This window comes from Nyctibius grandis, chromosome 1 (genome assembly GCF_013368605.1).
Source record: "Nyctibius grandis isolate bNycGra1 chromosome 1, bNycGra1.pri, whole genome shotgun sequence".
NCBI classification, from domain to species: domain Eukaryota; kingdom Metazoa; phylum Chordata; class Aves; order Nyctibiiformes; family Nyctibiidae; genus Nyctibius; species Nyctibius grandis.
In genome coordinates this window covers 97,257,337-97,283,635 of record NC_090658.1, presented here as the reverse complement: position 1 = coordinate 97,283,635, position 26,299 = coordinate 97,257,337, and the positions used below count along the sequence as shown (strand labels likewise).

The 26,299-nt window shown below is 37.5% G+C and overlaps 1 protein-coding gene across 11 annotated transcripts in view; it reads left to right on the top strand.

Moving 5' to 3' along the window:
- KCNQ5 (potassium voltage-gated channel subfamily Q member 5) overlaps positions 1–26,299 on the top strand; it is a 318,037-nt gene that overhangs the window by 45,039 nt on the left and 246,699 nt on the right. For 4 of the 11 annotated variants that reach the window (XM_068415048.1, XM_068415015.1, XM_068415006.1 and 1 more), the window contains exons 1-2: positions 1,948–2,047; positions 18,777–18,900. The exons of 4 other annotated variants lie outside the window; for them this stretch is intronic. The gene's annotated coding sequence lies outside the window, so the exon portion shown is untranslated. Of the gene's footprint in view, positions 1–1,947; positions 2,048–18,776; positions 18,901–26,299 lie in introns of those variants that run through there. 3 more of the 11 variants (XM_068415066.1, XM_068415039.1, XM_068415030.1) reach the window with 2 other exon arrangements.

Here is a 26,299-nt window from a genome sequence, read left to right as displayed (position 1 = left end):
TTTAATTAAAAAAAATGGGTATGGGTTGTGTTTGTTCTGTTGAAGTTAAAATAAAAATGTCTCTCTTCTATGACAAATGCTTATATTTTGCAGCAAATATCTGAATTTTAAAAATAAACTTTGTATAAAAGTAAACATTGATATATCGTCTGTACTATATCCAAAGATAGTGAAACTAACCTACCTTCTAGGAGAAATACGTTTATTTTTGCTCATAGAAAAGTAACAAAACAGTGATAGCGCAAGTGCATGCTGAACCTCTGGCCGTCAGGTTGACAAAAGTGTCGGGACATACTTTCATTGAAAAGGTGATGTGATAGCCCGAAGGAACCAAATGGAACGTCCCAGCCAGTTGCACAGCCTGTTGAGATGTGACACAGGATCTACAGCAGACTTAACGCCTTCTGCCTGGCAGCAGAGGGCCATAAAGCATAAGAATCAGTAAATTCAATCCCATAAAACAATTGTTTTGTGGCCCTACAGCGTGAGAAGCCTTTTGCCATTTTGGCACACTCTGCATAATAAATCTCATGCTCTGGTTGGCAAATTATCAAAAACAATGTCCTACAAGTTGAAAAATTCACCAGATTATTCCTTTACTATGATGTGAAGTTTTTCCATTACTAATGAATTAAGTATTAAAATCAAAACAACTCTGAGTTCACTGTCCAATCTGGAGTACACATTTCTCTGCAAGCAAGCAGCAGGAATACATTCTTTTTTTTCTTTTTCTCTTTTCCCCCTTCTTTGTCTAAATGAGGGAGAAAAAAAAGGAAAAAAAAAAAAGAACACACAACAGCCAGTGCAGTAACAAAGGCTGTGTGTTGATGATAACCTTTTATTTTACTTATTTTAAGGAACTACCATCACATAGACAAGGAAAACTACTAGTTAGAGGACGTGCTAAAGATACATATGTAGTGGTCACATACCAAAAGTGGTGAGTTTTATACCTCTAAATTCATACTTCAAGTTTTACTTTTCAAAGCAGTATCTCTGCTTAGAATGGTACAACTGCAAACAGAATTTGTTCCCGTATTTTAAGCAAAAGCTTAAAGATATAATTATCACTGGTTAAATGTTGATTTTTATTTATATTTTAATTCTGTGGAGTAATTACAATTTCTGCATACTCTTTATATATTAGTTTGCTTTTACATTTTTTCAGGTCTTACATATAATACTACCATTTTGTATGTATGTATTTATTAAACACACTACCTGTGATGTTTCCTAAAGTTCAAAGTTGGATAAGTTTTTTTGTGGTCTCCCTGACCGTAGCATTTTAAATACTGGGTTGTGGTGACTAGATCTGGGGGACATTTTTTTGACTGGCAGTCTAAACATCATCCTGAAGCTATTTGCAAGCATATCCCCAATTTGATGAGCTGTTTCATCAAATAGGGTGGTTGGGTTTAGATTCAGAAAGTCACCAAGGACAAATGGTTGTGGTCTCTGGTTACGTGCACTTCTTGCACTTGTATTTTCTTGGAGAGAACTTTAAGCTACAAGTTTACGAAGTGTTTTGGAGGAGGTTCTCCATCTCTTCTGTGCACCTTTACATTTTGTATATATGAATATCCTTCATGGGAATTGATTGGTTTATCAGTAATTTTTAAGCATTTTGTGCAATATGGAACTGCTCCAGATGATTTTTAGCAGGGCCTGTTGCGATAGGACACGGGGTAATGGTTTTAAACTAAAAGAGGGTAGATTCAGACTAGATATAAAGAAGAAATTGTTTTACAATGAGGGTGGTGAAACACTGGAACAGGTGGCCCAGAGAGTTTTCCATCCCTGGAAACACTGAAGGTCGAGTCAGGTTGGACAGGGCTCTGAGAAACCTGATCTAGTTGAAGATGTCCCTGCACACTGCAGGGGTTGGACTAGATGACCTTTAAAGGTCCCTTCCAACCCAAACCATTCTATGATTCTATGATACTGTTGCATCTGCTGACTGCTAGGGCATTCACTCTGACTTTGGGGAAGCTCAAGCTTAACATCCAGTATCCTCCCTGAGTTGGCTTGCTACAGCACTATTGCACAGGTAGGAGACTATTACCATTTTATTCTCATTTAAAAAATCTAGTCCTTTATTGTTCCAGGTATTTTTACTTTCCATGTGTCCACAAACAGAAAGTGTTGGAGTGTTTTTCTTGTTCAGCTTGGAAATAACTCTCTTTGAGCAAAGAGCCAAAAAGTTTTTTTCCAGTTGACCCCACAAGAAACAGTCACTGACTGAAATCAGAGAGTGAAATTGAAGCTGTGTATGAAACATGCTTCCCCAGCTCCAGCTTATCATTTCAAATTGTAAAGTATCTGCCTGAATACTACTTTTGCACCTTTTGTTCTGGGCCACTTTCGTAGTGAGCATCCTGGTTTTGCAGCCTGACTGCTTCAGGCACATAATTTCAATGAAGTGCACCAACCCAGAACAAAATAGAGTGTACATGCCTTTTTCATGTTTGCAATGACAAAAACACTGTCTTCTCTGCTTCTGGAAGGTATCCTGAAAAATGGGAATTAATAAATGGATCAAATCCTTGTGAGAGGTCCGATTTTGTCCAAATTGGCATTAATAATCATTAATGTCATACTAATGTTGTACTAGCTCTAATTAGATCCTGCTACGCTATGGGATATGTGCCTGTAATAACAGAAAATACGATAGTATTTCACTTCCTCCCATTTCTGAGCAACACAGATAGCTACGTTTATTTGAAATCAGTCTTACTGAACATGAGATCTTTGATAAATACAGCAGCTCCTTTGTGTGTACACAGCAGACTCACATAAGCCGCATTTTGTCATCAGTGTGAGATTTGAGGTAAGTCTGACTGTCACAGTTGAATAGTTTTGAGATGCTTATGAGCGGTTTTACTTTGAAGTGAAGCCCAGAAGGCTGGGGATTTGTTGCCCTTTCTGCAGGTGCTGGGGGGGGGGGGCGGGGTTTACCGCTGCCAGTGTTTGACTGCCGCGGGGTTATTTGCCATTTGGTACGTGTGTTTGGTGTGGCCTTCTGCCTCCAACAGGCATTAAAAAGTCAACATAACCCCCAAATCTTTACTTCTTAGCATAATGTGTTGTGAGAGGGTTTGTCCTCTATCTGTATGGTATTCCTGGTTAAGGCTTATTAGGCAGATTATCTAAATATAATTGTTACAATTGTATTAGAACAGACTTATTACAGACTTAAAAAACTTGTCAAGAACTGAGCAAGCAGTATGGTTCCCCTTAGCTGGATTTTTATTGCTCTGATAAGGACTATATGTCCTTCTAGGTTACATATTTGGGGAGGGTGATAATTACTGCCCTATCTGTCAGCAGTGTTGCAGTGCTTTGATAAAAGGCTATTCTGCTCACAATCAAATGACTAAGAAGTTATTTTTGGCTTTGTTTATGGAAAAAAGACATTTTGTGAGATTATAGTTGGAGTCTGTGGAGCAAAAAAGACTAACAGTTTCTTGGCATTGTAACTTAGAAGCAGGTGGAAGGAGGACCTCCGAGATCTTCATTCAGCGTGGGGAGCTGGTGTTCTGGTTTGACAATGCGAGCAACCATGTGCAAATCCTCATCATGCTTATGCACAGTTAAAAATTAACTCCTCTTACATACTGTTCTACATGAGGATGAAGCATCATGTTGGAAACTGAGTGCTTCAACCGTTATTACTGTTTCACTGCATTGTAGGATTGTTCTTCCTTTATTCATTTCCAACCGAATTGACATAATGCATCGTGTCAAGAATGAGGACTCCCCATTCTGGACAGAAAATTCAGTTGGATATTATTAACAGTTGTGATAATTTAAATTTAAAAAATGTTAGTCAATGGTTTGCAGAAGTGAGGTGTTTTTAAGCAAAAATGGTCTTAGAAAGACAAAATTAGGTGGGAGAAAATACAATAGCAGACACAAAGCTGGACTTGATGGGGTACAAGAGGAGTATAGTTTGCCTAAATTCTATTTCAGGAATAGATGATAAAGTCAGACTCATCCATGCAAATGGGGCTAAGGCTTATCCTTGGTGTCTGGTAGCCTCTTAACATAATCATAGAATCGTTTTAGTTGGAAAGGACCTTTAAGATCATCAAGTCCAACTGTTAAAAAATATATATATAAAATACAAATACATTGATGAAGGTACCTACTAACAGAAAAAGAATCTGTGTCAAGAGAGTCTTTAGCTAGTTACAGTTTGCAGTAAACTTAAATTTATTCAGAAATTAGAACTTTTTTAGCATTTAAACAAACTTCAGAGCAGAAAAGTGGCTTGCTTTTTTGTGACAAACAGAGCTCAATTTATTGCCTAGTTAGTAAATTTTTCTCTATACTTAGTACAGTTCCCTTATGCATAGACTGATTGAATGTCATGCTTATTTTCATAAACTTTTTTGATATCACCCTGGTTCCATGACCACTCTTTTTCCTGCGGTTGATCCTGAATGTGTATTTGGCTTTGACTGGAATACAAGACTGTCAGAAACCACAGAGGTCTTCCAGGAAACAACTCTGTTGCTGGGGCCAGAAGAAGATGCTGAAATGCAAAGTGAGGCAAATCAGAATGACCAGGTCTTGTGTGGCTCAGTACAGAACCTGCTGTCCCACACAGTGCTTGGCTGTTGTGACCCAATTTGCCCACTTTTGTTTTAGGGCTATTTTAAAAATGATGTTATTCCTGACACCAGAGACTAAAGAGAAACTATTGTATGGTTTCTTTCTTGTTGAAAAGTACTGTACTGATCGGTACAATGCTGGAAAGCTGGGAAGCTATAGGATTCACACCACACACCAATCTTTTTCAGGAGGTGGATATAATGCATGTATGTGTGTTGTGGTGTATAACAATTGGAATTGGTTTTGTCTACTTTATTCAAGTAAGGGTTTTTTTTCTATAAAGTTTTTCTTCCTGTTTAAAATTGTAATATATCAGTCAATATTTACTATGATATACTGTTATATTTTATTTCAAAAATGTTTCAGTGCTACAAATTTTAGAGCCAACATGTTTGACATGCCACTAAATGTGAAAATTTCTGGCTTAACCTCCCTGTAGTAGTCTCTAGTCTGTTGTGTGGATAAAGAAATAGTATTTTCGGCCTGTTCGGTTCAATAGCTAAAGAGATTAATTTGGAATTGGAATGCAGTTGCATTCTCTCCAATTTTATATATAAAAAAAAAATATCTCTTAATCTTAAATTCCTTAAAGACCTGATCATCAGGAGTTTCAGCTCATTTAGCTGAAAATATGACTTCCTTTTGATTTGTAGATCATTTTCCTAAACGGTTTTAATAATCTTGAGGAGGGAGGAGACTGTGTTTGTGTGTATGAATCCAGAAGTCTGATAAACTTACATAACTATTTTTAGAACATTATTTTCTACATTTTATGATTCTAGTTTCCATCTGAAAGCAGTTTGACACAAATTACTAAAAAAAGTTACTGTTTCACTGTTTCATAAGTTAAAATGCAAAATGTCAGCAAATGAATACATTTTGATACAAAGCTTTGTAAATATGTTTTAATTTATATATAGTTTCTGTGTGTGTAAAAATATGATCTGTGTAGACTCCTGGTTAGCAACAAGTAGTGCCAAAAAGTTGTGGTTAATTGGAAGCCAACAGGTTTTAGTAGGTAGCAATCAAGAAAATAGATCTTTCATCAGGAAACAAAATGAAAGAGCAAATATTCAAGAAAATATTTTAATAAATTTAAATAAACGTTTCCTATTAATTTAAAATCATGCTCTTTCAGTTATTAAGCTCAGTTCTTTAAATTGATCCACAAATGTTGTATTACCTTTAACACTTTCATTATAACATGTAAGGACAACATTCAGATTAAAAATAAAAGCATTAGATGGGGTATTGAAACTCTTCTATAGCTGGCTTTCCTGAAAAGTGATTGTTCCAAAAGCATCACAAACAGAATCCATTTTGCTTTTGGATAAGCTCTGCTCTTTCTCACTTTTTTCGTTGACACTGAGCATTAGACTCTCTTGATAAAAGGTAAATCCCAACAAGAAGACAAACGTACTTTCTTCACCTCCTGTGAAGACCTCTGGAGAGAGAGAGAACAGATTATTTCCCTTTTTTTACACAGGTTGCTTTGTGCCCATGGGTATGAGTTAGTATCATAAGAAGGGGAGACCACATTGAATCAAGTCTAGGCTATTTTCAAATAAACTTTTGCTTTCTTAGCAGGTCAGTGTTTAAGGAGTAACACTGATAAATATATTCTTAAGTTTAAAGGAACAACAAGAAGGAAGCTGTTCTGTGGCCTAAAACAAACTTTTAAAAAAGCAGGTCAAAGGGGCAAATGTTTGCATAAAAAAACAAACATCTGCCCAATGGGAACTGGATATGCCTTGATAAGATCAGAATAAGCAGTCTACACTTTCAATCCAGCAGTTCACATGGGCAAAAGTTTGCCTTAGACTTAGCTGTTCATATTAATAAGAGTCTATATAAATGTGTCTTCTGGGTGTCTCTGGCGCTGTTTCTATGGTCATCCATAGTCAGTCTATTTCCCTTTCTAGTCATGAACAGACTGAATTGATTTCCATCCACCCAGGTTTTAATAATTCTGCACCAGTTCAGAGATGTAGCGTGAAGATGTTGGCCCTTACGCCTGTGCTTTTATAGTGCTTTGACACCTGTAGCAGAGGCTCTGTCCTGGCTAACCCAGGATTTTCTTAAGGATTATGAGATATAATTTTATATAGTATATAACAGTATAAGTGTTAGTTTTGGGTCTTGTCAGGAATTTGTAATCAAGTTTACAGAAATATATTTATCTATCACATACATTTTTCTATCCCATAGATGTGATTTATCAATTGGATCAAGATAAATGAGCGTTCACCAAAAGTCAGTTGGAAGGTCAATCAGAAGCACAAATGTGCTTCTAATTGGGTAAAAAGTACTTAGAAGAATAGTATTCTAGAAGCAGATTCTTCTCAATTGACAATAGAAAATTATAATATTAAGTAAAAACCCCACTGGTCATTCTTGTCATGAAATAGCCTTATGGAATCAGCCTAGGTTTTTATCTACCCTAATTTCCAATCTCCCAGTACAGGCCAGTAATGGATTCTTAGAGAAGGAGTGAAGGAGATGAGGTCCTCCTTGATGCCTCCCCTGGTAACCACCTCGATTTCTGATAAGTGTTCATTGCTTTCTGAACTGGAAACTGAATTCTTTCTGTTGTACTCAGCAGACCCAAAGCAGTTTCCCCTGCATAGTTTCACTCTATGTCCCTAATTTTTGAGCTATGACAAATAGTAAATGTTTTCTTTTCACTTCATGATTGTGTAGACATCCCCACTTTAGTCAGGATTTTTTTTCCCCACCCTAAAGACCTATAGTCTGTTATCATACAAGCTCCATTGTATCATCTTTCCTTGTTCTTTTTCTACCCAAAAAGAAGAAATGTGAATCCCCATATCTGAATTTTTAAAAGTGGGCATTAATTAGGTTGCACCAGGGAAAAGTGCACTAGGCTACAAGAGTGAGTATTTATTGCTGATCACAAGTGGGTAGAAATATAGCTTACTAATTTTATCCTAATGCACTTGAGAGGGAAGAAATCCAAGTACTGAAAATAAAAGCATCACATGTCCTCCATTATTTGCTTATGGAAGCAATAATACACAGTAGATGGTATTGCAGACATGAACAGATCCTTTTTCCATTTAAATTAACGTCATTTGATTAACTTCAGTAGAAACAGGTTATGCCCAAATGGTAAATATTGCGTGTGCATTCTTCCAACACTTGTGAAACAAATAACTGCATGTCCTGATTCTATTTTTATAAATGCAAATTAAAATAAAAAATAGCAGTTGATATTTTTGCTGAGCAATGTTGACCTATGCATGCTTGGTCAGTAGTTGCAGTGCTGCTCACTGACTAAAGCTATTTCCTTGAGAGAAAACAATTTTTAAATTATGTTATATTTTCCCATGTACTTTTGATAAGCATAAATAAGAAGCTCTTGTCTTTCAACCTAACTGGTCCTGACAAAAACAAAGCCAAGACAAAATGATGGGTCTGGCAGTTTAACTTCAACTGTTAGCCATGATTAAGTATATCTGAAGTATTCAAAAGCAAGAATGAATGTAAATGGTGTTTCTGGAGTTGCCTTGTTTTGAAATTCCCACGTCCCATATATAGAGAGTCAGGAATGTATTTATGTGATCCTTGTAAGCCACTTAAAAGAATAATATCCATTTGGGCTTTCAACTTACATTTCAAGAGAATTTCAGAAGAGATCGCAGGCTTTCTGTTTCCTGAGGTGAACCCATGCTTACTCTGGCTTTGGAGTGGGCATTGTGTCCCCAGCGTTAGACACTGTGCTGGGCTGTGGATGTCTCAGAGGGAGGCAGTCATCCTACGCTCCCTTAATAGCCACTGCAGAGAAATAGGCATTAGGGTGTAGTTCATCTGGCCTTCTTTAGACCTCTAGTTTCTAACAAGATGAATTGCCCTCTAAAAGTAACAGCTTTTCTACACTGATTTTAAGGGTCAGGTGACGTGTTAGGCAGTATCTGTCTTTGTCAGATGGATGTCATGCTGTGTGCTGCTATCACGTAGAGTTGTTTGTACTGCTATCGTGCTATAGACTCATTCTGCCTTGGCAACATTTTCAAGGCCACCAGGTGCATAACAGATGACAAAGCTTAATTGTACTGAACCCACTGTCATCAAAGGAGGTGTTTTTTTTTTCCCGATCCTGAGAGATTTTGCTTCAGGTGTTCCAAACTAAGCGAAAGTCTGGTTCCCAGCCTTGGCAGAAGGTAGTCAAAGTTTGTTCTGCATTCATGTCTTTATGGAGACTCGCATGTTGTATCTGCAGAAAGCATCACTGCTCTGCAGGTCCACAGGCTGAGTCTCAGATAACTCCTATATAATTTGTTTTACCATTTTCATTTGCCATAGGATCCATTTTTAATTCAGTGTTTATATTGCTTGGTCACAGGACTACTTTGTCTAAACTCAACATGTATAGCACACATAGGTCTCAGCCAAGGAGAAGGGTGAGATACACTGTGTGTGTATGTATGTATACTGATGTGTCTCAAACATCCTAGTGTCGTTGTTTCTAGCTTTTGTAATTAGACTGTGTGGTTTCTTCTTATTTAAATTAGGTCAGTATGTATCTCATACATCCTTGAGTCTTCTTCCAAGTGGATGTGCTTCTTGAAATGTAAAGCTATTGCATCCATTTTTTAAGTGAGCACCAGCATGTCACTTTTTAGGGAGGTTTCCCCCAGTCATGTGACATAATAATTTTTTAAAAAAACTAATTTGTCTTTGACATTTCAACTCTGCAAATGAAAGCAGGCCCTTTAATAAACACTTTTCAGGCTTAAGAGCTGCCTTCTTGCATTTGCTTTGCAGCTGACCCTTTAGTCCTGTTTTGAGTCACCAGATGAAAATAAGGTTTCCCTTCAAAGATTGGTTGCCAGGGGTAACTGGCACTGATGCCAAAAGATGAATACTCTACCTACTTAGGATAATGCCTACTTTGTGAGCTAAATAAAGATCTAAATTGAAGAGAAGGAAGTTGGATAAATGTGAAATATCAAGGGACAAAACCCAAGTTTACTAGGGATGCAGAATTCAGAAAGAATTATTGCCTTTTGCACCAGTAATGGTCTGGTACACAGATTGTGTACACTGCTCTGCAGCCAGGCGCTTGGCTCTCTCGGTCCCGCTGATCCATTGAACAGTGTCTGTACTTTTATCTCTCCCTGGATAATATACAGAGCTGTGGAAGTGAGAGGCAGAGAGGTGGAATATTTTGCATGAAGTAATTGCTTTGAATTTTGCAGAGGAACGATAGTTACTGGGATTGCAAGAAGTTCAATATTTTGAGTTTGAGGTTGAGAGGCTCAGATGCTGCTGGGGGAGTTACTTTTGGAATTCAGAGTTTCTCATCAAAATTCATGCACAGTTCATGTAAATGAAGGAGAAAATCCTCTCTGTATCTAATATTGTATAATGGAAGGAATTTATTATTTTGCTATTTGATTCAAATGTGGAAGGAGTCTTAGTTTCTGTCCCCCAAAAAAGCTGCTGATGCTTTTTGGGATTATGGCAGAAGGAAGCTATCAGTGATAATACGGAACAATATAATCAGAACTTGATGTCTACTGATGTTGTATTTGAGCAAAAGAAGATGAAAACACATCACCATATCATTTAATATCAAAAGATGTGAGCTCTTGGTTTCTTACAGTTAGTTAACACACTGAATGATTTCTCAGTAACTGGGAGTTACACCATATGCAGTTACGTACACTGATGTGATTTTCAGAAACTGTGTTTCATGTAATTTTGCTCTAAGAAATATAGCAAAAGTTGGAGTATGGACCTCTAAGTGACTCAGTGGGCTGCGCAGTCAAGACTGTTCCTTATAAATCTGTTTTCTGCTGTGGCTGGTAGGAGTTTTCAGGCAGATCCAGTAGCTTGTTCACCATATTTGTTCTGAAGATACAAACCAGTTCTTCTCCCAGCCAATACACTGCTAATTTTACCTAAGAAAACAAATACAGTTGTTTTACTAACCGGAGACCACAAACACTAAGATGGTTCACACTACATTTATGCTGGAGCTTACATTTACGTTGGAGATCTCTTTATTGCTCTCTCCAAAGGCTGTCAATGCTGGTCATGGTTCTATGAGGACAAAGATTTCTGCAGGTTGGCAGCAAGATAGCTGCTTTCACTTTCCATGAGCTTTTATTATTATAAACCCTTTCCACTCAGGAGGCAATAAAGAGTCATCATACCATACACCATAGAAGCATGACCTAAAGGTGACTCTGTCAGTGACGCTTCAGTGAAATGCTATGCGCTGAGTCCCCCCACCTAAAGTCAAAAAAGGGAGCAGGAAGAAGTCTTTTCATTTCAAATGTGCTTTTAGTGTTTTTTGTAGGCCCTGTAACATTCTGCTTCGTTTTGAGTACTTATCCGGCTTGTGGAGTAAGGGTCCAGCCTTCAGAATGTTCTCTGAGTTGGTGGTGTCACATAACACATGATCGAGGGAACCTGAACCCAGCTAAGTGCTATTTTTAGTAACTGTAATTTCATGAAATTCATTTGCTGTATATCAGATAAGAAAAAGAGTTTGGCATAACTAAAAATATACCAAGAATTAGCTTAAGGATGTACATGAGCACTGTCAACTATCCTGTGCTCCACTGTATTTCCGTGGTTACTCTCAAGTCCCCACCTGGAGTACTGCATCCAGCTCTGGGGCCCCCAACAGAAGAAGGACATGGAGCTGTTGGAACGAGTCCAGAGGAGGGTCATGAAGATGATCAGAGGGCTGGAGCACCTCTCCTGTGAAGACAGGCTGAGAGAGCTGGGGCTCTTCAGCCTGGAGAAGAGAAGGCTCCGGGGACACCTAATAGCAGCCTTCCAGTACCTGAAGGGGGCCTACAGGAAAGCAGGAGAGGGACTTTTTACAAGGGCATGTAGTGATAGGACGAGGGGTAATGGTTTTAAACTAAAAGAGGGTAGATTTAGATTAGATCTTAGAAAGAAATTATTGACTGTGAGGGTGGTGAGACACTGGCACAGGTTGCCCAGAGAAGTTGTGGCTGCCCCCTCCCTGGCAGTGTTTAAGGCCAAGCTGGATGTGTCTTTGAGCAACGTCGCATAGTGGAAAGGTGTCCCTGCTTGTGGCAGGGGGGTTGGAACTAGATGACCTTTAAGGTCCCTTCCAACCCAAACCATTCTATGATTCTAGGTCACCAGCAGTGCTTTTCTTGGACAACAGAATGGCCAAATGAACATATAGTTTTTCTCTGTGAACTTCACTTGCAGTTTGTGCTCATCAGAACAGAACTAAAATTCTCCATCTGCAAAACCATCTGATAGATTGGAAATGTCTACCTTTAGAAAAAGTGAAACACGCCATTCTTTGCCACGTACCATGCAGAAGGGTAGAAGAGACTCCTGGCTTGTTTCCTGTGCAAACCATCCTCAGAAGAAAAGCCCCCGCTGTGGAAGTTACTGCCAGAAGAGACCACGCAAAGCCGGTGATTGAGTGTTTCACATTTCTAACTGCTACATGATTTTGCACAGCAGGCTTTCCAGGGAAGTTCCAGGATTGATAGCTAAATGTATGTACTTATGCTTAAAAAATACACTAGCCACACATAAGTAAGAATTCATAATACACTCAGGACTTTACAACTTATTCATCTGAGTAATGATACCATTTGGGATGCTGAAAAAAAATTTAGAAGATGAGAGAGTGGTAATTGTAGAGAGTCAGTTTTCTGGACTTTTCATGGATTGAGGTGAAACTGTAGCAATCATCCAGAATCCTTTACCAGTTTTTGCAGTACAGACAAAGCTTTAGTCACTGCAGTTTAGACCCTTCTTAGGCTTATACTGTGCGCACTGAAAAGTTGACTTAGTTTGTATCTTAATTAAAAACAACTGTAAATATATAATGCTTTCAATATAAAAGGGTCTCCTCCAGTTTCACATGTCAAAATGTTCGATGTTTTTCTGATGTTTTAATTTTGATCTTATCTTTGTAAAATAATGATCTAAGGAAAATTCCTCTAGCTGTAAAGATATATCAAACGTCTGTGGATCTCATGGGGGAGCCTTGATTTCTTACAGTTGTCAGAAGGTTTATAACAAACTGAAATATTAGATAATTATTGAAATTGAATATGCTGTCAATGTCAAGTGAAAACAAATGCCAAATGGCCTGTTATCTTCTTGATATTATCAATGCAATGTGCCTATGTAGACTTTTTTACTCATTATATTTAAAAAATATCATAGTTATTTGTAATTCTAATTTTGCATTCTTTTAACTTTTTTTTACTACAATGAACCCTATCTTTCATCTTATGCTATCTTCAGCTCCATAAACTCTGCTTAACAGCTTTTTGGAAAGGAACAACTCCTAAAATAATTAAGAAAAACCCCTATGTGCATGAAACATGAATTGTAGGACTATTTTACTTCTGTTTTCTATGCTCTTTTGCTACAGAGATTTTAAGGTTATCTAGTCCTCTTGTACAATTAGCAATGTCTTTGCATGATGAATACCTGAATGAAGGCATCTTCTTGTTGAACTAGCTCACACGTTGCACAAGGATGTTCCAAAATCCAGCTATTTTTATGGTTAGAAACAGACATCTAACTCGAAGCTTGATTTTCTTCATTGCTAGTTTATATGCATTTGCTTTTGTGCCAACCATGTTCCTCTGTCTCTTGTCTCTCCTCCCTCTCTGCCCCCAATGTATCCATACATATGGATCATGCTCCCTTTTTTTTTCTTGTTTTTGCTGTGCCAAAACAGCCATTCTCTCTTACTCTCCTCATATAAGAGGTTCTCAGGGTTTTTTTAAAAAAAATGACTGTATTTCTCCATTGTATTACAGATAATCCTCTCACCTATGCCTCTTGCAGCTTACTTCTCTGTCTCTATGGGGGATGCCACTCAGGCTGTTAATTTCTCTGTCTATAGGGACATACACAAGGCCATGCTGGTCAGACCAAAGATACATGACCTGTGATTGCCAGTATGCATAGGTATGGAAAGCTGATGTCCTTCTACGCTCCAGTGAACAGCGGCTGTCCCTCAGCAGGGAGCTGCATTGACAAATACTCTAATTGTACTTCGAAGCAATTTGTACTTTGGCATTCAGATCTCTTCCAGCATTAGATTCTTTAGCTTGATGTTGCTTGTTGTTGGCACTTACATCTCTAAAAGTGCTAGACATGGTATTTCTTTCAATGAGTGTGTCTTGTAGATTAGTGGTTAAGAGTTTGGGAGTTGAATAACACATGTTTAGATTTATTACAGTATAGAAGTGCATGCTTCTGATTAGTTAAATATTCACGCAAGAATGTTGACCTCAAGGATTCACTCAGTGAATGTTAGTGGTGAATTTTGTAGCATGATGCTGATTTATATTCAAGTAAGTCCAAAAGAATTTTATATGCATAAGTTAAGTTCAGTATGGGTGATATTAGTGACAACAGTAAGTGTTAAAGGATGTGTGTTAAGACATCAGTGTACTGGTAAGACATGAGCAAAATAACTTATTTTAAGGCTATCGCTATTAATGCAGCCTTTGAAATGAGATTATTTTCTGATCTATTTTATGCAATCAGTAAGGTGGAATCACCTCACCAATCAGAACTTCGGTGTCTGGACTTAAGGCATCTACCTTAGACTCAGCAAGACTCAGCAACTAAAGGTTGTGTGTCAACCTATAGAGAGGAAAAGAGGCACCTTGAGAGGCAAATATACTGTAACTATCATATTTGATATTCATCTTAGTGCAGGATAAAGTGCTCTTTCCAGGCACCCAACTCTTTCAGTCAGGTATGAGACAAACCAATTTGACCTTCCTTTTTACCAGTATATGTGTGTGCATGTAGCAGGAGATGGGGAGCAGACTTTGATTGATGCAAGGCCAACGAGAAAAGCAACATTGTTTTTAAAGACTAGTGAAACCTTCTTGAAGTATAAAACCTGTTGTGATTTTTATAAAACACAATTCCATGTGTGGTGTTGGCAGCTTCCTTTAAGGAACTGTTGAGTTTTTATACTGGAGTATAACTGAGTATAACAACTTAATTCCTATTAGCTGTCCTATGAGATGCTAAAATAATTAGTGATTCATACTTATTTATGCAGACATCTTAGACGTTTGAAAATAGTGCAGGGCAGCTACATCAACTTTTCCTTCTTTTGGCATTTATACATGCTTTCTATTGGATGTTATATGAAGATTTTTTATATATGCTGAAGATTAACTTTTTGAACCTAAATATTTAAAAGACTGAGGATGAGTAATGTGTATGGGCTGTACGAGACAGAAAAAGATGATTTCACAATAGTATTGAAAATTCAGCATTGAAAAATACATAAAAGTATTTTGTCATATTTTTCCCATTTTGATAATGTAGCTTTTAAAAATGTTTTAATATTACAAGTTCAGCAATGGAATGTCTTTTTCTGTTTATCGATAGTCATGTTTTGCTATCCATACCCAAGAGGGAGGAAACACTTCCAGAAATGAGTGGTGGGTTTTTAGTGAGTTCGTCTGTATTACTTGGAGACTTTGTATCCGAAGACTAGTATGGCATAATTGCCATAGAAGTAAAAGTTCAGTTAAATTGTTTGACAGATAAACGGTATCCTCTTACAGAAAGTCGTGTTATGGTATATGTAAATGTGTTTTAAAATTACTATACAAACAGTTAACTATGTATTAACATGGGAAAAGATTCCCTGGAATTATGTTTTATTGCCTGTATTTGTATTTCCTTATCATTTTGTGAGTCATTAAAATTTCACATTTCCCTTTTAGAAAATTGCATTTTGCAAAAATCAGAAGTGCTGAACATAGCATTAAGAAGCCTTATTTAGATGAAAAATTGCTGGTACCTTCATTATAATTCTATTATGGTAATTCTTTGTGTGTGCTAATAGTCTGTTTGAGAATCAGTAACCTTTCCCAATTTGTCCTGTATATAAAGCAAAGCAAAGATATAATATAAACGGTTCTCTGTATGTGTTTGTAATTGAAATGGAGAGAAATTTCTGAATCAGATCTCTTTGTGATTTGATTTTAATATAACATGGTGGCAAGAGCGTTTTGGATGTTTAGAAAGAATACTGATCGTAATTTTTATTCTTTTTTCTATTATACATCAGTTTCTGGAAGACAATTGAGAACACGAATCTGTTACACTTTCTCTGTGGTAGCTATGATTCAGCGTGCCAAAAGTGGAACCATGAAAGTATTTCCTTGATTCTGTATTCTTTGGCAGGAGCATAATGAATAATAAAATACAATCTCTTTAGAAAAACACGTGCTATCTTTTCACCCTAATTTTGTATGATTGTAATGGGAAGATTACTTGGTGCTTTTTATTGTCATATCAAGTTGCTAATTGTTGAAATACAAGACTGTTGTTATATATTACTGCTAGGAAGTAGAGCATGTATGTGTGTGGCCTCATGTGTAACATTGCAGCTTGCCATCTTTTGTCATTCCCACCATCTATAGTTAGCTAGTTGGTACAGTAATGTTTTCTTAATTTCTTTAATGTATGAATTAAAATTTATTAAAATGTTGATAAAGAAATATGTCCATTTTGCTTTAGAATGAGAAAATTTGTCAGTCTCATTTCTACAAATACTTGTAAATATATATTTCTTCATGGAGTGTAGTATAATATATACACACATATAAGCAGTATTTCTTTTCCCGAGGTAATTTCTTTCTGTCTGACACATAAGCTGAAAATAGTTCTCAACTTGTCCACTGTGACCTCAAAATAAAGCCTCTAATAAGTCTGCATAATGTTGGGGGAAAAAAGTACTTGTGACACATTAGAAGAACTGTAAAGCCATTATTCCGTTTATGTGATATTCCTTTTCCTGCATTCTTTTTCCTGTAGACCTTTTGAGTTATGGTAGTGATGAAAGGGACCTTTGGTAGCTTCTTCTCCAGGTCCTCAATTACTGCATTCATGGATCGTTGTGTTTTTTATCAGAAGGTTTTGACATTTGAGCCAATAATTTAAAAACATGCCTCTGTTTAATCACCCAAATAATTTTAATTGATTTAATTTAGTCTTTAAAGTTGGCAATGCCCTTTCTGAATTTTCAGTTGTCTTCCAGCATTGTTTCACAGAATTGCAAAGCCTGTTCCAGTTTGAATAATTTAAGTGATGATGTTAACTAGCTTTATCTAGTGCCATGGTGGTCTGTAGGAGAAGGGAGGTGGTCGCACCTTCCTTACTCATTTGTTTATTAATAGCACAAAGAAAGAATCCATAGTGCAATTGTGGTTGAGAGAGCATTTGGTAGATCAGTTAATAAATCTACCAAATTCAGGAGTATGAAGATCTCTGGGTTTCTTTTTCCTTCTTAACTGACAGGGTTCATTCTTTTTCTAATTAAAGTGTGTTTAGAGTACTCCACACAGCATCCTAAGTAGCATACTATTCAAAGCTGTGTGTAAGAAGAGTTATTACTCCAGAATTATCTTTTGGAGTCGTGTCTTTTACATGCTTATCTGCTCTTTCAAACCATGCCAGTGAAACACTTTATTCTTGAAAGGACATGAGTCAGTGGGCACAAACTGAAGCACACTAAATTCCACTCAAACATGAGATCAGAAAAAACATTTTTTGCTGCGAGGGTGGTCAAACACCGGAGCAGATTGCCCAGAGATGTTGTGGAGCCTCCATCCGTGGAGATACTCAAAAGCCATTTGGACATGGTCCTGAGCAACCTGCTCTAGGTGACCCTGCTCTGAGCAGTGTGTTGGACTAGATGGTCTCCAGAGATGCCATTCAGCCTCGACCAGATGTGATTATAAACATGATATTGTAAAACTTTAATCAATATGTTCCTTCTCTGAAGCACAGCCCTGCTACATGATCAAATAAGACTCAACTCTTGCTGCTGAGAAGACTGGTAGATGAAATGGCACAGCAGCTAGGCTAGTTGAATTGTTTTTGACATAATTCAATGCCCCAAAGCTTCCAATTGACTTCTGTGGGCCCAAAACTTGGACATCATCCATTTCTTTACATATCCAAGCAATTAAAATGACTTTTAGTGTTGATTTTAACAACTTACGTGATAGGGATCTTTCAGCATTTCAATTCTGGCAGGAAATGTGCTTTTTCCTAAGCCTTGTTCCAAGTGTTTTAATTCCTTCTTCCCTGTTCAGGGTCTTTTACTGCTATGCTCACCTCTTAAAGGCACAGTCTCCAGGACCAGAGGTTTGGCCCATTGTGAAGGTGTTGATGGCCTCTGGAAATATATATAATGGGAATACTGTGTCCTGAAAACTGGGTACTGAAAACATGTTTGGGAAAATTGAGGTATATGATAGAGTTAACCATGATATCCAACTTGTTGTCGGTAGGTTGGGAGGAAATCTGTTTGTACAGGTAGCATATTTTGTCAGCTGAAAAGATACCAGAGGAGAAATGAAGAGATAGGTTTAGAACAGATTGCAAATCCTGCTGTCATTGAACATGCATGCCTCAGAAACTGAGATCACAGCAGAAAAAGCTGGTCAGTAAACCAGATCAAAATATACGACAGAGTGGTGGGGCAACCTGCCAGGCTGAGGCCTCCAGGACAGGGAGTGGGGCTGGTGGGGTGGAGCTGTGGAGTTGACTTGAAAGGCTTTGGTGCCACCAGACACAGATGTGTGTGAGCCTCAAACCCTAAGTCTAAGCTGCTATCTCCTGCTGGATCTGAGCACTCAGATTTAGCTTATCCTGCTAAGACCCAGCCAGCTCTCTGTGGCACACTCCAGCAGTGATAGTAATGGGATGGGCAAAACAAATACTCTGCTGGTTTTGAGCTAAATAGGAAGATGCTTACATAAAAGCCACTGGACAAGACTCTCATAAATTATAGTGTAATTTTAAATCATGACATTCAAATAATGCTGTAAAATTTAGCATTATCTTCTGATTTCAGATTTCTGACCTGCTCTGTAAAGACTTCTGTGCACACTTCTGTTTTACCAGCTGTGTAGCCCTGTACTTCTGGCAACTTGTAGGCCTGTAGTGACAGCAGAACACGCATATGTGTTATCTGTTGATTTAATAAAATTGAACTGAAAATTACCATGGTAACTCTAGCATCATATGAATCAGCTGCCAATCTGTGAGGGCATCACTGCATCTTTCTGGACTATTTGTGGTACAATTATTTTGTAAGAATCCTGGGTTACTTATTGTTGTTATTGTTTTAGGATTTGCTATCTGACGAAGTTCTAATCTGGGGCTGGAAAGAAGTCTATGCGGCTAAAGTATTGTGCTGCTCCAAAGCAAATTGAATTCTCTCTGCCAAATAATCTCTTCTTCCCCAGTAGCTCTGTAAGTAATGCTATTAAAATGTTTGCATAATCCTCATATTTCAGTGACTGAACTACTAGAGTACTGTTGAATTCTCTATATGTTATCTATCTTTGTTCCTGACTAAGACTTTGGTAGCATAACAAGAATATCTGTGAGAAAGAGCAGTATTGCATAGCTTGCAGCTACTTTGTCCTGTCATCAAGTCCCCACAAATTAATTAGGTTTTACACTCTTGAATGCTCTGGAAAACCAAGGCATCTACAATGCTGCAGGAAATAATAATGATGAACTAGTGGGTGGCTCAGTTAATTAGTAAAATCTTTTCACTACAGAACATTAATAATGAATTTGCAACTGCAGATCTGATGTTTGTATGTAGAGCTATGCATTGCTGTGCAGTTACCCAAGGTAACTCTGACCATGTTAGCTCAAAAAGAGAAGCAGCACAAACATGTTAGCCCAGCCTTTGTAGGGACAGTAAAGTAATGCACTTCTTAGTGCTCAATCATCCCACTGTAAACTTTAAAACAACTACCTCAAACAGCAACAAATCAGTTGATTACATAGGTATCTGTAGTAAAACAGATAAAGGGGCTGAAAAATATTAACTGCCCCATTGGCTATTTTGAAAATACAATGATAATTATCTGTAATTAATATTTTCTTTGTATTCACATGATTGAACATGTTCTGAATACGTGCTAAATACAGTGTTCATGGTTAAAAACATTTTTCTTGATGGATACCCACTATGAAATTACTGGTACAGTTGTGCCCTTCGAGAGCTTTACTGAGGTTCTAAAATTATTTCTAAACTAATACGTATGACATTTCCAAACTATTACCTGTCACAATAAATTTGAAAATTCCAGATTTAAAGAAAATGTTGTATCAAAGTATCTGCTTCTCATTCATTTACCATCCCTTTCCTATTCCTTCTACCATGTTTGCATTAATATGGGTTAATAATGCGTTTTACTTGCAGCACTTTGCAATAGGAATGTCAGCTCTAATGGTCTCTGTGTTCTGTGCCTGCATGGTGGCGGGGGGCACTCTGAGGAGTTGGGGGTGGCACCATACACCCCATGGGCGTCGCGGCACTTTACTCTACAAAACTTTTAGCATTTAGGAAACCCTCACAAATTGCTTTGTGTTTGTCCGACGCATATCATGCCTGGCTGCAGAGGGGTCAGCAGCTCCTGTGTGACGTTGCTGTGCTCCCGTGTTAGTGAAATGGTGTCTGTGGGAGCGGCGGCTTTCCCATGGTGATGTCCAGGGGCTCTTGCAAGGGTGAAATAACTTTGCAGAATCCAGCCCTCTTGCAGGTCTGTTTCTTTGATCTTTCCCACAGTTTCCTAAATATGCAGCAATGTAAATATATGTGTTAATATCACTGTTACTAGTAAAACTATTAGAGTTGACAGGGTACTGCTGCCACAGGGGATACTAAACTGAGCATGTGAAAGGCAGTAATGTTCTGTGCTGTGCACTTCTAGAGTGCACTCAGATGCTCTTTAATGGTGGTTGTCTTACATGGGATAGAAAACTGAGACCAAACAGTATATACAAAAATAACTGCTCAAGAACAAGTAATTTCCACTGTTTACTGCCCCCAGGCATCTTTTCATTCCAAAAATTACATGAGATGGAACGGTTGCTGCATATCTCCTCTCAAAATTTCAACATTTTCTCAAGGCCTGTAGGCCCTCTTTGGAGTTTTGAAAGTTTTCCTGTTGTTTTCTAAAATATGAGTTAAATCGGCTATCAGTAGCAGATATTTCTGGGACTGGATAATTGCTAGCTAGGCATTTTGTAAAGTATAGCAGAAGAGGAAGCTAGTCTCTGTCGAGCTGTTTGTAGGAGAATAGAAGAAGAGGTTTTAAAAATTCGTATTACTGGATAAAAATATTACTGGAAAAAGTAATCTTAAAGACTGCTTTATTCAACTTCAAGCATTCTTTCAGATCCTCACTGTATATATGTTATAAGGGTAGTCCTGATAGTTAGTTTGTACACAATGCTTATTGCATGGCCTTCCAGAATCCCATGTGTATTTGCCATTTATTATTTGGTAAAGCAAACAATTATTTTATATTACGGTAGCAATACCAAAGAAAAGATACTGGTTCATTAACAATCAGACACTTCCTAGATAATATATGCAGTGAATGGCGTTCTGGAATTCCTTTATGAGAAGTAGCTGTACTTCCTACTGTTTTAAATGGTCATTTATATCAGAATTTCTCTTCCCAGAACTGACTGCTTTTTGTTTTAATGCACAGTGTGTTAAGTAAACTTAAATTACATACTATGAGAAAAGACTGTTCCTCAGGGTAACATTCTTCCAACATGAACTCAGTGCTAGAATATGTATTTTAATGACAGAGAAATTACAGGCTGTCAAATAGTCACTTAGCAAGGCTAGAGTGTTCTGGGTTTCTGCTGCCGTTATTACCGCTTTAAGAAAAATACATGTAACTAAAAAGAAACTGGTTTTGAATACCATTTAGTAAAAGAAAAAAGTGTTTCAAAATCTAAACATATGAACTGTAGAAACTGAAAACAGGGTAATGTGAAACACAGTTTGTGATAGCAAAGCAACTTAAAACGGGTGTAAAAATACCATCAATAAAATACTTACAGGGAGATTATGGAGTCTATCCCTACCCTGGGAAATAAAACCAAAGCTGAATTTCATGTTATGGTAGCAGCTTAGTGGCAGGGTAAGGCAGATTTATATGAGAATCTAATGTTGAACTTAGTAAAGCATTTGTACACACAAAGAAGAGTGAGGAGAGACCATGGACGTCTCTGGTAGTCTACAAAATGCAGCTGCAGCCTTCAGAGGAAGCAGCAGCATCTTCTCCTCTTTCAGAAGATTGTTTGCCATCACAGATAGGTTGGGGGGAAGGAGCTATGAAAGGAGGTGTGGAGTTTCTAGATGTGGTAAGTAATAGTTTGCATTTTTCCAGAGTTATTCTATAGAATCTGACAGCTGCCTGCACCTACTCCATTCACTGTATGTCGCTATTAATGTCTTCTATGTATGGGGCTAATCACACCATTCAGTACTAACGTCAGAGTGTGTAAGAATGATATTTGTAGAGAAAACATTGAGACTACATGACATTCAGTTTATATCATCTGCGTTTTTACAGAAACTGGATTCTTACAGTTTTAAGCTACTTATAGGCATTTCCATAAAGACAACCTATGCGGGTAGATGCTGTACCACAGTCCTGCGCTTGGCCATGATGAGGCAGAGAGCAAGGAGCAGAGTAACGGTGTCTGTCAGGGAATAAAGCTGCCTGGAAAAGGACTGGAGGCTGTGGCGTGTTGTACCTGACATGCTGTGATGGAAAAAGTGGTTTCTCTTTTTGGTGTATATGATCTTCCATCACAGTGAAAAGTCTCTAGAGTCTAGCATTTTCATGCCAGTGCAATTTAAATGTTCAAGAAAATTAGGGATTATTTCTGAAGTCAGTTGGGTATTGGTAGAAGTTCTCTTAGTAAATGTTTATTGCATTCAAAATAAAGATGTTATTTCTCCTTAGAGAAACACATGCCTTTAACGTATGGACAATCTTTTAAAACAAAGGGAGAAGCTATTACGTGCACATCAGTGGTCCCAGTCCTGCAGAGGACTGTGCATGAGTTTGTCTTTGCATAGAGGAGCAGTCCAGGAGGGGCATGGTTACACATCAGTGGGATCGTCAACTAGGCCTTACAAGGTCATAATAATATTTTGTGGTATGTTAATGAGATGGTAATGGGAAATATGAAAAATTTCAGATAATGAAAAGGAATGGTGAGAATACCTACCTTTTGGACAGAACTTCTGCAAATATTCACAGGGGGCTGAACTTGTATTCTCTTTTTAGTTTGCTTTAGGTCTCTACAGAATTATTTTAAATGCTCTATAATATTAAAGGAATTACTAATGGAAAAATTATATTTCTTAAGAAGCTGATAACCGTGGCTTTTAGATCATTTGGGGGATTTTGATTCATCTCAGAAGGGACAGATGGAGCTCTTGCTGTTTTTCTACAGCCTTTGTTCTTTATCTTATTGAGTAATTGAAATTCAGATTTCACACATATTTGATTCTTCGATATATATTTTCATTAAAAGCTTGCCAGTAATGTGAGCTATATATGTTTTTGAGATATTCATTAAATGAGATTTGTAACAGTTTACCAGATATTCTGACAGTTTACCAAACCTATCAGTCAAAAGCAGATGGCCTGCGTTGGTAGGATTTTTCTGTTATAATGAATATATTTTCAACATATGTACTGCATTTATAATATATTTGCTAGCAAGATTTTTTCTTAAAAGTTAGTTAATCAACCTGCGATACCCTCCTACACTTCAGCTTGGCACTTGAACGCTCAGATGTCATCTGTCTGCAGTTCATTTCAGTAATGTATGTGATTATACAACAAATTAAATTATGTCATATATCAATCCTAAAACACTGAAAATACAGCTGTATTCATTTGTCACCTCTTCATACCTACCCCTTCATGAATGTATTTTGCTATTAAACATCCAGGAGTCCTTGGCTTTGATGCTTCGCTATTTGGGGTTGCTGTTTGAATGTGGCTGTTTTAACAGTCCCCAACCTCAAGGAGAGGCCATCCCACCCGGCACTGTCTGGATCATGGCACAGTCTGGCCAGGAGAGGAGGGAGAGGAGGAAGGGCACAGAGAGAGGAGGCAGATCCTGAGGAGGCCAGATGGGAAGTGACTTGAATAGTGGCCACCTGGTGGCCACCAGGGCTTCTCCCATGAGTCACCGCACTTGGGAGCTTGCTCGATGGGTTGCCCACATCCCAGTTTTCACAGCTGTAAAAGCAGTGAAACAAAGTGCAGGACTGTGGCCAGGGTCCAGGCTTGTGAAGATACCAACAGCTCTGATTTCAAGTGGATTTCAGCCTTTTACCCAGGCTGGGAAAGTGGGAGACCCTAGCACTCACGCACAATCTGTGGCATGACCAAGGGAAGCTTGGATGCTAGGACAGAGGCACAGCCTTGCTAACTGCCTCAATGCAGACAAAGGTAGTGTCAACAAAACCAGCATCTGAGGGCATTTCGATATAAAGACAGTTCCTCCTATCTGCAAGGGTAATGCAGGCACACAGTTCTCAAAGACTGGGGCTCAGATTTTTCAGTCTTTTGTAGACATCTAAATTGTTTGTAGCTATTTTGAAACTTTCCCTTTTGATCTGATTTGTGTTAACCATGTTTTCACTATAGTCAGGATACCAGAACACGTTTGCGCTAGAAATAGTGTAGATGAATCAACCTAAGTTTCTTACAATTTCTGCTCAGTTGTCAACCAGTAATAGGTATCCTGTTTTATGTTCTATATCACTGACAGACGTTAAACTGGGGAACTTGCTAGAACCAAACCTTAATGATACATGCTGGTAACTTAGAAACTTAGTAGGCTAAATAGTAGAAACTATGTTGAGGGAACATTTTAAATAAAGATTTATGTGTATAAATACATAGAGAGAAAGTGCGCTTTTTCTGGCATGTGTTGTTGCTTTTATTAGCATACTGACTTACATAGTTATGTATGTCCAATGACCATAAAACAGTTGATTTAAACTGAAAACAGTTTAGAAAAGATTGTTTCATCTGTGTAAGATCTGTGTATTTTTATAATCTGGACTATTAGAAATATACATGTACTGTACATGGACAAAATTTATTTTTTCCAGTAGCCAGGCAATGCAATGTTTTTCCAATTAATGTTTGCAACAATTTATAGCAATTTGCAGCAATTAGAAAGTGAAGTGAGTAGGAAAGGAAGGTTTATCTGTGTTTATAATGGCTTAAGTTTTCATGAAGGAACAGTGTTAGCCAGATCAGTTTGTACCAATTAATACCACTGTTGCATTACTTAAATTCGAATTTTTGGGAAAATTTCATCACAGAAGGTTTTGAAAGGACAGAACTGAAGAGTGTTCCTAGACTTTAAATTCACTTTTTTTTTATTAACTCAGGGACCTACTTTCTCAGCTCAATATAATAAATTGCCTAGTGTGACTTTCTCCACTCCTTATAGGTTTCTTTCGGTATAAACGTAAAGGGGCAGTTGAGTGGAAACTCAAAATCTTAAAAAAAAAAAGTATTTTTGTTTCTGTGTTTTTTTCCATGAACCATCCTGAGACATTAGATTTTTGCAGCAGAAAGGCTTGTTCTAAAAATAATTTTATTCTCATTCATCTACAAAGATGTTCTGCTGTATTGTATGAGTTAAGTCATTCTCTCAATTTTTCTCTGTCTCATGGCCTGTTTTCTTAAACTGGAATACTGATTTAGATGAATGTTGTTAGTGAGTGTGAAGAAACGTTTAGGATTTTTTTCCAAAAGCATGTCCTCAAGAAGAATATCCCTGAGAGCCTCTCATTCACATATGATTATTGAGAGGACCTTGTGAAACCTATTCTTCACTGCTATTAAAAGCTTTGTCATAAAAGGCTTTGAGTTTGAGAGAAAAGGTAATCACACTTAAAAACATCCATCACATCTAATTTAGCAGCTTAAACAGTTTACAGTTTGGATGATATATTTAGATAGCTTCATCCCAAACTTAACTAAATTAGTACTACTCAATACAACATAAAATACATTGTCCTAAACTCATAAATGATAACTTTGTTTTGGACAAGCTATTACATAGTGTTACTATTTTGAACATTCAGGATTAGGGTAGAAAACAGATAAGAAATTAATTATGTTTCTTTAGAAGAAAATACATTAAGTTTGGGGAGATGTTTTAAAAGTGTAAATGGGAGTAAGATAGATATATACAGATAGCCAGGTATTTGTCCAATGGTAAGCAATTTTAAATGTATTACAATTTTAATGGTAATTATATATAATATATAATAGTAACAATTTGTGCTCATGCCTGTTGCTCCCTGTTCTGTCTATGAGAAATTGTTACTTTTAAACCATTACTTTTAATCATTACTTCAGTGACTGAAGAAGTCCAATATAAAATACAGTTTTCTTCACCTTCCACTCTATTCAGTATTATAACTGAAACGGATGTCGTGCAAATCACCTGTGGGTTCCTTGTACCTGAATATTATCACCTTCCAATTTTACAGCAGTTTTTATCTATTCTTTGGGTACCGACGTTTCTGAGGTTAATATCCCCACTCCTGTGTTCACGTCTTCTGGTAGGAGCCTTGTTCTCCCTGTTAGCTCTCCTGATTATAGTCTTTACCTGATGTTCTTCTGTTCTGCCTTCCCTACATTTCCTTTCCCTCGCAAAAGTAAGAGTGGTGATTTTTCTCTAGCTTAGTGTGTTCTCAGCTAGATGATTTCGGGTCAGGGTCAGAGCCCTTTTGTTGTTGCAGGGAGTCACAGACTGAGCTGACTCTCCTGCCTGAGTAAGG